Raw genomic sequence first — 11,803 nt, forward strand, 5'->3', positions numbered from 1 at the left:
AGGAGGAGGAGGAAAAAGAAGAAGGAAAAAGAAGAAGAAGGAAAAAGAAGAAGGAAAAAGAAGAAGAAGGAGGAAAAAGAAGAAGAAGAAGGAAAAAGAAGAAGGAAGAAGAAGAAGGAAGAAGAAGGAAGAAGAAGAAGGAAGAAGAAGGAAGAAGAAGAAGAAGAAGAAGAAGAAGAAGAAGAAGAAGAAGAAGAAGAAGAAGAAGAAGAAGAAGAAGAAGAAAAGAAGAAATGAAATGGGGGTAAAAAAAAAAAGAAAATGTAAAAAGCCCTTTTTTAGCTAGAACCTTGCTAACAATCTTTGACCCTAGGAGCGCTCCTACTAAAGCCATGTAAACCAAGCAGCTCTGTGCAACATGACGGAAAAACTAAGTGTAACAGTTAAAAGTAAGCAAGCTCATAGCCGCTGCCATTGTGTAATTCCTACTCCACGGCAACGTTCAAACATCTTGAAACAGTTCCAGGTCACAAAGTGTTTCTGAGTATCCTGTGGTGCTGGCCCCAGGAAGAGGGGTGGGGCCTATGGAGGAGTGGCTCAGTGTGGAAGGCAGGTGTGCTTTCTCTGATGAAATCCGAGGACGGCTTCTCCCATGGTGATGACACACAGGGCGCTGGAGGACTGTGCTCATGCAGAGGGAGGATAAAGAATGTTCCAGACCTGCAGGAAATATGAAGACATCAGTCACAAGCCTGGACGTGTAAGCAGCCCACAGGGCCAGGAAGGGTCAAGATGGGGGTTCAGTTCATGCTTAGCTGACTCCAAATCCCAGCAATGAGCAACAGGATGCTTTATTGATAGAGTTCCAGTTTCTTTTACTCGGCGTCTCGATCTCATGATTGGAAGCTCCAGGAAGCCCAGATCTGTGCTTTTGCAATAGTCCACCACACGCATGAGATGTTAAAAATCCTGGTCAACGTATTTTGTTCTGGACCCTATTTTCCAAAGTTTTATAAAATGTAGTATATTTCAAATGTGTGTAAGTCCAGGGGAGAAGACTATCCAGTGCCTCTGCGCCTGTCATCTGACTCTGACATTCATCAGCTGTGACTAAGTATGAACCACACACCACCTCCATCTGCAGCCTGGGTGGTTTTTAAAGTCTACTAGTGCCCAGCTGGCTGCCTGACTTGAAGCTTTTCCTGGAATGCATTTTCTAGGGGCCCCAGCTGACCACTGCCCAGAAAAACTGTCTGTTGTTCATACTTCGGTGAGATTTGAAGAGTGAGAACCTGTGGGGACCGGGATCTACCCCAGAGCTCTGTTTCCTAGCTGTGACCTTGGACAAGCAAAGCCATTTCACTTCAGTTCCCTTTCTGTCCACCAGGGGGAGAGAGTGAGAAGTGTGGAAAATCTTCCCTTGGTGAGACAGGTAGGAAGCCTCGGTAAGACACTTCCTGGCTGCTTGCCTCTGGCCAGCTACTTAACTTCTCTGAGCCTCCATTTCCCTAGTTACAAAAACGGAGACAAATTGCCTTCCTCGGAGGTTGTCTGGGGAATCACGAAACAGTAAGAGTTTGAGCAAACAACAGATATCAAACAGCAAGGGTGAATTCGAGACCAGGCCACGTTGGGATTTTAAATACTCCATTAGCGATTCCTTCAGTATTTTCTACCACTTCTTTGGAAAACGTTTACCTACAATAGAAAAGGGCAGGTGTGATCACTACCTCATTTATTTTTAAACAAAGATATTTTTTGAGTCTCTCGTTAGCATAAGGCAAGCGAGCAGTGTGACATTACAGAGACCCAGCACAATGACAAAGTCTCCACCCTCCCCCATTGCCTCCCGTCTGTAAGCCCAGATCCAACCCTAAAGGGAAAAACCCATCAGGCTCAGATCAGGAAAAGTGCCCCGAGAGGGGGATGGGGTGTGCGACCCCGCGGGAAGCTCAGGTCACCTTAGCGAACCTGACCTTCAGGTACTCTGAAGATTCCCACACAGCCTGCCTCTCACTGAGGACCCAACTTAGAAACCCATCCTTTCCCACTTGAGCGGCTCCTTGACAGAGAAATCTGCGGGGTCTCCCCAGTGGCACCCTCATTACGGAAATGCAGTTTAATTGTCGTTGGGACTGAGGACCTGTGTTGGATGCTGCTTGCAGCACTCACTGTGCAGTGACAAAGCCACGGAGGATGCCGGAAGCACGCAGGCCCGGAGGGAGGAGGGTGGCGTCTGAGGAGCGTGCCGGTGCTGAACTGCCCCATCTGTTGCATTAATAACCAATTGGTCCAGGGGGCTGGGACATACGGTACCTATTAGGATCTGTCTGCACATACATAACTGCTCACTTCATCTGCACAAATGACTGCTTACTTATGGAAATGGCAGGCCTAAATGCCCACGTTTGGGAAATGCAGCTAGGAAGGCGCTTCCTTAACAAAGGTTATGTTCAAACCCCACAGATGCTTTAACGAAAGCAATGTGGGGAGGGCCAACTCTGTTGGAAAGATGTGGGCGCTGACAGCCGTGGCTCCTGTAATCTGTGGTCCGGAAACAGCGTTAACCATAACAAAGGGCTGGATGTGATCTCGGACGCTTCTATTCCCAACACTCGGGAGGCAGGGAGCCAGAGGCAAGTGGGTCTCTGTGAGTTCAAGGCTAGTCTGGTCTATATAGCAAATTCTTGCTCAGCCTGTGCTACTTAGTGAGACTGTCTCAAAGAACATAGGAGGGGGGGGGGGGGTTAACAAACAAAGCCCAAAGCCAGCGGGTGAGCTTCTGCTTGGGTGAGCAAGTCACCCGGCAAGATGGGCGGAGCAAAACCCTACGGCTTCCAAACAGGGTCCAAAGCGAGATTCTGTGAACCAAGAAATCATTAGGTGTATCAGGGCGGCTTGAAAATCAATCACCCCATGGCTGAGAATCAAACTGACTGCCTAAGTATCAATTTTCATCCCACTCTCCAGTCACCGACTATGCGGACAAAATGGCAGAGGGATGGGAAAGGCACGTTTTTTCCAGGCCCTGGCTTTTGCATCCTGTCTGGCCCGGACTTCCGTCTCAGCAGTCTCAGCCCACCGTGGACGGGTTGCTGCATTTCTCTAAGCCTTGCTGAGTTGTCTGGAGATAAAGATTAACGCCAGCTGGCACCCAGGAGTGTTGAGAAATGAGATTTGAACTCATGAGGCGATGCCAGGTACCAGAGATGTCCCCAGGGAAGGTTATTAGCGTTAAAAACTCCGTGTTCCAAGCTGGCTTTCAGCTCTGTGAGAACAACAAAATTGCCGTTGTTGCCAGCTCATTGTCTTAAGCATGGTTGTTACTCAATGAAGCCTCTGAAGCCGGAATGATGTACAAGTGGTTTAAAATAAAATGTTCTAGGTTAAGGAATGATGCTTCTGTGCGTGGGTGCGTGTGTGCCTGCCTGCGTAAGTACATGCGTGCGAACGTGAGTGTGTTTCCTCTTCTCTGAAGATCAGAGTGATGATAGTCTTTAACCACCTGGAGAGCTTCATGGAAAAGATGCTGGGGTCATTTTATGCTATCAGTCATAAGTGTGGCAAGAATCCATTTTTCTATTGCTATGATAAAATATCATAGGCTAGGTATTTTTCCTTTGTAAAGGAAAGGTGTTTATCTGGAGACAGTTTGGCAGGCTGGAAACCCAAACGTTGCCACACCTCGTCAGGGGAGAGCCCCCTGGCTGCACCACCTCCTGACAGATTGAATCGCAGTGACAGAGAGCAGCAGGAGAAGCAGGAGAAGCAGCAGTGAGATGGGAAGCAGAGACTCGAGCAGCCTGACTCCAAAACAAACAAACAAAACATTTCAACAGCCCCAGGGGCTAACTCAGGTCAAGGTTGTCATAAAAACCACCCTAATCCCGGCTTCCTTACCTATGACCAAAACACTTCTCTCCAGGCCCCACCTGTTCAAAGTCGCAACATTGTCTGGACCAAACTTCTAGTACAAAAGCTATCGGGAGACTCTTTCAAAGCACATCTTATGGAGGCCTATAGGATAAAAATCCATCAGAGTTTGAGATTCATAAATAAAGTCTGAATTACGTACGAATTAAAAGCAAATTGAAGGTAAAATTTTTAAATGACATTTTGGTGACAAAAATATGTTACATAAGAATATAAGAGACACAATGAAACTGTTCCTTAGAAAGAACTGCTTAGTTTTCAATGAGATGAAAAGGAAGCAAAAGTGGAAAGAATATTCAATCTTCAAGATAAGTGGGGGAAAAACCGCAAACCTGTAAATAGGACCGAAACAGTGTCAGACAAAATAGCATTTTTAAAAAAGATTTAAAAATATATCATAAGGCCAGAATTGCTTTTTTGGAACTTCTAAAAGAATCAACAAACATCTAAAAATATTAAGAAACTTAAAATAAGAAAATTTAAATTTAAGAAATGACTAAAAATGGGAATGTGGATATAAGCACGGGATTCTACAATGATTGTTAAAGTAAGGAGCCCTCTGAATAATTTTTGTGTTAATTAGCTTTAAAAACGGGAATAATAGACAATCTATAGGAGAAAGTATAAATTATTAAAATTGCCTGAAGAAAAAAATAGAAAAATTTCATGATAAAAGGCTGTTACTGAAATTAATAAAACAGTGATTTTTTGATAAATAAAACAGCAAAGTCTACTCAATATTAAAGGAAGAGATTATTTGAATCTTCACAAAGACTTAGATAAGAGGAACTATTCCCTGTGTTATTCGAGGTCTCTAGAGCAGCAGAGTCTGTAAACTGAATCCGTGTTGAGAGGGGCTCACAGATGCAAACTCTGAGGGGGTGATGCAGCCACGGCCATCTTCCCCCTGGGGATGCTGAGAACCTGGATTTTTGGAGGGATTCTTGACTTTTAACCTTGTTGCGAGCTCTATCCTGAACGCACTGTAAAGGGGAAAGGAAACGTTTAGAGATGTAACTCATGCCAGAGCTTCCGTGGTAGAGAAACCTAAGCAAACTCTCACCCGGAAGCCACCCAGCTCCTAGGCGCGCCTTTCTCTCTTCTCTCTGTGTTTAAATCAATCCAACTTGGCTTCCTCTGAAACTCATCCTTCATTGGATCTCAAATCGAAAGGAACCTTCAGGTGACTGCCAGTGCGGTACAGAGCTGTTGCTCACAAAGTCCTGATAAACGTGAGAAAACTCACTTTTAGGGGCTGTTATTTAAAAGACAGAGGCTGAGGGAAAGAAAGATAGAATGGGGTAGGGATTGTGCTTCTGAAGTTAAAACTCAGACAGTCCCCTGGCTTAGCAATGAAGACTTTGCTGACCGCTGCCTCTGAGACCTTCGAAGGAGGATATGCCATTACCTCGGTATGGCTACAGTTACTTCACCCATCTAGTTAGCATACCCTCAGCTCGGTCTGATTTCCTCAGAGGTCTCCTAGCGAGGTGACTGATAGGCTCAATGTAAGGGAAAAGACAGTTTCCTAACCTTTGGAGCAGACCAAATGCCACAGGCAAAAAGTAGAACTCAGATCAAGTCTCTGGCCCCTGAAGAGGAGGTCTTTCCTTGGTGGGCCTCAGCAAAACCAACACAGCTATACCTTTGCATATAGTATTTTAAATCTTAAGGAGTCACGACTGTGATGCTTCTCTTCCTAGTGTTACTAATAAAATGGGAAGGAGAGGCGGGGTCCAAAGCCATTAATGAGAGAGGCTTCCAAGCCTGCTAATGTCTGTTTAGCTGGTGACCTTCTGGGTGATCCAACCGATGGCTGTTTTCACACTGAAGGGATTGAGTTCTTGGTAACCATTCAGTGTCTGGATCTAGATGCCTCAGAGTCCTGATCTGGCACTGACTGGAGGATTCCTAGAGACCCCTGATCGGTCTCCAGTCAGCCTTGGAAGGCTAAAGAAGCTGGGTTCTAGTGTCGGTGAAGACGCAGAAATAGGGGATGGAGAAACCAGCGATAGTTGAAGGTGAGCGGGCAGAGGCTAATTTTCCCCTCAGGTCTCTCTCTGGGAGAGCACCAGAAGGTGCTGCCCCTGTGTAGGAAGGTCCTCTGCCTGGAATTACCTCCACTCCAGTAAATGCCTTCATAGAGGAGCCACGCATCTCCTTGCTGATTCCGTACTCTGTAAAGGTGACATTCAAGACATCACACTCCCAAATTCACTTTCAGAAATTCTCACAAACGTTATGTCTAAACCAGTAAATGGAGACATCCAAAGGACAGAGTATGGTCATGGCCTATCTTACTGAAGAATGGATCCAGAGGATTCCTAAATCAAATACTAAAAACATCAGGTTCAATTCTGGGTCAAATGATAACAGACCACAATTTAATTGGTTTTATTTCAAGAAAGCAAAATTAACTCAACAGTGGAAAATGTATTAACCCAAATGACAATATTATCAGATTAAAAGACCAAACAAATTGCTTGATTATTACATTAGATACAAAAAAAAAAAAAAGGTTTGGTAGAACTAAGCAATACTTCATGATTAAAATCAAAACAAAGCTTCTAGAGCAGAAATAAACCTTCGCCTGGTAAAGTTTACCAACCCCCCCCCAAAAAAATGGCAATAAACAGTCACTTGAAACTGTACTAAATGGAAAAATGATAAACACGTTCTTTTTTATCTGACACAAAGCAAGGAAAGCTCTTATCTCTGCTTATATGAAGCTTTGCACTGGAGGTCTTAGCTGATGCAGGGGCAAGGAAAAGAGATGGGAGATGTAAGAGAAAACAAAGGTTTAACCATGCACAGAAGACATAAATTCCCACTGAAAAAGATCAAAGATAAGTATTTAGTAATGAAAGAGTTTAGCCAAAAATTTCTGAGATATCATCAAAATATAACCCCAATTGTATTACATACATGAACAACAACTGGGAAATTTAAAAAAAAAATAATGCCTATGAAGTATAAAATCTATAAACATTTAGGTAAGGTGTGGTGGTTTGAATAAGCTTGACCCGTGGGAAGTGGCACTATAGGGAGCTGTGGCCTTACTGGAGGAAGTGCAGCCTTGTTAGAGGAAGTGTGTCACTGTGGAGGCAGGGCTTTGAGACCTCATTTTAGGCTCAAGACTGGCCCGTGTGATCCAGACCCTCTTCCTGACTGCCTGCAGAAGACAGTCTCCTGGCAGCCTTTGGATCAAGATGTAGAACTCTCAGCTTCTCCAGAACCGTGTCATGCTCCTGCCATGATGATAATGGACTGACCCTCTGAACCATTAAGTCAACCCCGATTAAATGCTGTCCTCTGTAAGAGTCGCCTTGGTCATGGTGTCTCTTCACAGCAATGGAATCCCTAACTAAGATAGGAGCTTATGTGAGATAAGTAGACAATCATAATTTAAAACTATTTAAAAAAAATCAAATATGTGCAGCTCGAAGAGATGGCTTCGCGGTTAAGAGCACTGATTGTTCTTGCAGAGATCTTGAGTTCAATTCTCAGCAACCACATGGTGGCTCACAACCATCTCTAATGGGATCCAATGCCCTCTTCTGGTGTGTCTGAAGACAGCTTCAGTATACTCACATACATCAAATAAATAAATAATTTTAAAAAATCAAATATGTAGAAAGATATACCATGTTTATGGATAGGAAGAAATAGTGTTATACAGATATCAATTAGCCTCTAAATCCAATATTTTTCTGATCAAAATACTAACATGCTTTTTTATGGACATCAACAAGTCGATTCTACAGTGTGAAAGGGAACAGGAGCAGGAGTAGTCAAGAGATTTCTGAAGATGAGCCTACTTACCCAGAGGAGCTCAAAGACAGGCTAACATTAGCAGTGGAAAGACAAACAGGTGTGTGGGAGAGGAGGTTAAAACACAGGACCCCTTGCATGTTCCGCTTGTATCTGGCAGATAATTACATGGTGGCATAATTCCATGACAAGTTCAGAAATAATTTGTGATCCACACAAGAAAGTGCAATCAGGTGTCTTTCTCATAAAAATTGATTTGTGGCAAGACCTTGCACCCACCCCAGACAGGGACCTCTCCTTCCTCCCTCCTAGGCCACCCCGCATCCTGCTTGCCTTTCCAGACATGTGGAGCACGTTGTCAGGCAGATCCCTCTCCTCCCTCCCCATAGACCCCTCTGCACACGCTTGCCCTTTGTGGGACCCTGCCCTGACCATGTGTCTGGGTCACAGCCTATCATTCCTCCTCCTCCTCCCCCTCCTCCTCCTCTTCCTCCTCCTCCTCCTCCTCCTCCTCCTCAGGTGGCTCAGCATCCTGACTGCCTGCCCTGAGACCCTACACCAACTGCTCCAAATAATCAAAACCAGGACAGAAATTAATAAAATGGGGAAAAAGTAAAGAATCAATGAAATGAAGAAAAAAGATTGATAAATATCCAGCTGAGGTAATTAAACAAATGAGAGAGGAAAACGGATTAATGAAGTTAGAGATGAATATAAAGAAATCATGCCAGGCGGTGGTGGAGCACACCTGTAATCCCAGCACTCTGGGAGGCAGAGGGAGGCGGATTTCTGAGTTCGAGGCCAGCCTGGTCTACCAAGTGAGTTCCAGAACAGCCAGGGCTATACAGAGAAACCCTGTCTCGAAAAAACCAAATCCAAAAAAAAAAAAAAAGAAAAAGAAAAAAAGAAAAGAAAAGAAAGAAATCACAACCGATGTCAAAGACATCACAAAATCATAAGGGTATATTTTTAAAGGCTATTTTCCACTAAATTGGAAAACCTAAGGGAAATGGATGAAATTTTAGTTACATCTGACCATCAGAGTTAAACCAAGATGAAATAAATTATGTATAGAGAACTATAAAAAGCAAGTTCCAGAGCTGGAGAGATGGCTCAGCAGTTAAGGGCACTGGCTGCTCTTCCAGAGGTCCTGAGTTCAATTCCCAGCAACCACATGGTGGCTCACAACCATCTGTAATGGGATCTGACACCCTCTTCTGATGTGACTGAAGACAGCTACAATATACTCACATAAAATAAATAATTATTTAAAAATAAATAAATAAAATTTTTTAAAAGCACATTCCAGGGTTCTTCCACTCAGTGGGCTCAGCTCTCAGGGTGGGGCGCATTCTATGACCACCTGTACAGTGTGATGTGGCTGTCATTAGCAACAATATACACATATGGTAATGGCAAATTTGATACATTTCAGCACTAGTAAATGATGTTTGTGTGCATGTGTGTGTGCATGCACATGTGTGTGCCTATATATACATGCCTACATGTATGTGCATGCATGTGTGTGTACATGCATGTGTGTGTCCACCCTGGTTGTGTGTGTGTGTGTGTGACTGTGCTTAGCACATAGTGAAACTAGACTATGATCCATAATTCTCTCCTCATCATTGCCATCCTCTTCCTTTGTCATAGTCCACACCATTACCAAGCACACAGTCATTGTCTTTGGGGAAGTGTCTAGCAGATGACCTAGAGGTCGCAAAGTAAACCAAGGAAGTGCCGAGACTAAGGTATCTCTTCCAAAGGCCTCTGATGGGAACACACCACACTCCTGATCTAGATTTCCAGCCTGCTCCATCCAGATCTGAAGGCATCTCTATCGCTGACGATACATGGTGAATTAAAAACTCAATGAAGGGGAACAAAGCTGATGAAGATTTGTTTTGCCTTGCCATGGTGTGCCACAGTGTAGCACACAGCTCTAACCTCCCAGCCTCACACTTGACCACCCATTTCCTCGTGCTTGGAGAAGGACTGGTGTTGAGGACTATAGCCAGAAGCATATGGAATAGCAGATTGTAATGGAGATTCCTGGTTGTCAACTTGACTTTATCTGGAAGGAAACACAATCCAGAATTGGAGGGTTCATCTGTGATCCAGATCTTGAGGCTGGAAGACACAGGCTTCTGACCTGGATCTTGACCTGGAGATCTTGAGGCACAGTGGCCATGAAAAGCTTAGGCCCAGGCAAGGTAGTGCGTGCCTATAAGACCCAGAGATTGAGTCAAGCAGATCTCTGAGTTGAAGGTCAGCCTGGGACAGAGCAAGTTCCAGATCCAGGCGTGGTGGTACACACCTTTAATCTGGGCCACACCTTCTGTTGGGGGCCTACATAGGGACATTGGAAGAAGGAAGATTCACTCCTCTTTGCCTACTTGTATTTACTTGCCAAAACATTTGTTGGAATCTACTGAAACTAGCCTTGTGGGACTAGATTCTTGGACTTCCCATTCACAACTGACCGTTATTGGGGTAATTGGACTACAGACTGTAAGTCATCACAATAAATTCACTCAATAGAAAGAGACATTCCATAAATTCTGTGACTCTGGAGAACCCTGACTAATACACAGATGATTTCAGAATTCGATAATATGCATGTGTAAGCTATCTTAGGGATATTGTCTAAGCACAATTTTCCCATAGACATAATACTTTTTGGGGGTGTGCAGGGAACTTTTATTGATGGTATTCAAGAGAGTAGGGCTCCTTAAGCCCCTCCTTATTATGGGGGTCTGGGATGGAAATTGTGAGGGAGATGTTCAGTGTTGGAGGCCAAGTTGGGACAGAGACTCCTCAGTAACCAAGGGCCTCTCTCTTGCTCTCTTGCTGGGGTGGAAGGTCCAGGGCTTCTGACTTCTTGGAGGCCATGTCGGCCATGAGGTCCACCACCCTGTAGCTGTAGCTGTATTCATTGTCATATCAAGAAATGAGCTTTACAACGTTGTCATTGAGAGCAATGCTAGCCCTGGCATCAAAGGTGGAAGAGTAGGAGTTCCTGTTGAAGTCGTGGAAGACAACCTGGTCCTCGGTGTAGCCCAGGATGCCCTTCAGTGGGCCCTCAGATGCCTGCTTCACCACCTTCTTGATATCATCATACTTGGCGGGTTTCCCCAGGCAGCATGTCAGATCCACAACGGATACACTGGGGGTAGGAACACGGAAGGCCATGCCAATGAGCTCCCGTTCATCTCTGGGATAACCTTGCCCACAGCCTTGGCAGCACCAGAGGATGCAGAGATGATGTTCTGGGTAGCCCCGTGGCCATCATGCCTGAGCTTCCCAGAGGGGCCATCCACAGTCTTCTGAGTGGCAGTGATGGCATGGACCATGATCGTGAGCCCTTCCACAATACCAAAGTTGTCATGGATGACCTTGCCCAGGGGAGCTAAGCAGTTGGCTGCATTGCTGACAATCTTGAATGAGTTGTCATATTTTTCATGGTTCACACCCATCACAAACATGGGGGCATCGGCAGAAGGGGTGGAGATGATGACCCTTTCGGCCCCACCCTTCAAGTGGGCCCCGGCCTTCTCCATGGTGGTGAAGACGCCAGTAGACTCCACGACATACTCAACACCAGCATCACCGCATTTGATGTTAGCGGGATCTCGCTCCTGGAAGATGGCGATGGCCTTCCCATTGATGGCAAGCTTCTCATTCTCAGCATTGACTGTGCTGTTGAATTTGCCATGGGTGGAGTCGTACTGGAGCATGCAGACCATGTAGTTGAGGTCAATGAAGGGATGATTGGTAGCAATAATCTCCACTTTGCCAAGTGCAGAGCAGAAGGCAGCCCTGGTAACCAGGCACCCAACATAGATAGCTAAATCCCTTCACACCAACGTTCATCACTGCACAGGAAAATGCGGTTGTCTCTGGAACAGGGAGGAACAGCAACATAATATGTTTTATATATACGTCATACACATAGCATGGCAGTGACTTTCCTGCTCTACCTGAAGGGCAGTTTTAATTATTTTTAACTATAGACAACTCAGCAATGCACATCTGACTTAGTTTAGTGGCAAATTCTTCGGCTTGGCATCGGGAACCACAGATTTCTGATGCAGGATGTTGCCTCTCTTGTGCTGGCCCATTCATTACACCTGCCATGGTAACTGGTCCCAATAGCATC

General features: G+C 45.0%; 1 pseudogene; it reads right to left on the reverse strand.

Annotated features, from left to right (window-relative positions):
- Positions 1-10,461: 10,461 nt before the first annotated feature.
- Positions 10,462-11,517, reverse strand: LOC127694473 (glyceraldehyde-3-phosphate dehydrogenase-like; annotated as a pseudogene).
- Positions 11,518-11,803: the final 286 nt, after the last annotated feature.

This window comes from Apodemus sylvaticus, chromosome 10 (genome assembly GCF_947179515.1).
Source record: "Apodemus sylvaticus chromosome 10, mApoSyl1.1, whole genome shotgun sequence".
Taxonomy (NCBI): domain Eukaryota; kingdom Metazoa; phylum Chordata; class Mammalia; order Rodentia; family Muridae; genus Apodemus; species Apodemus sylvaticus.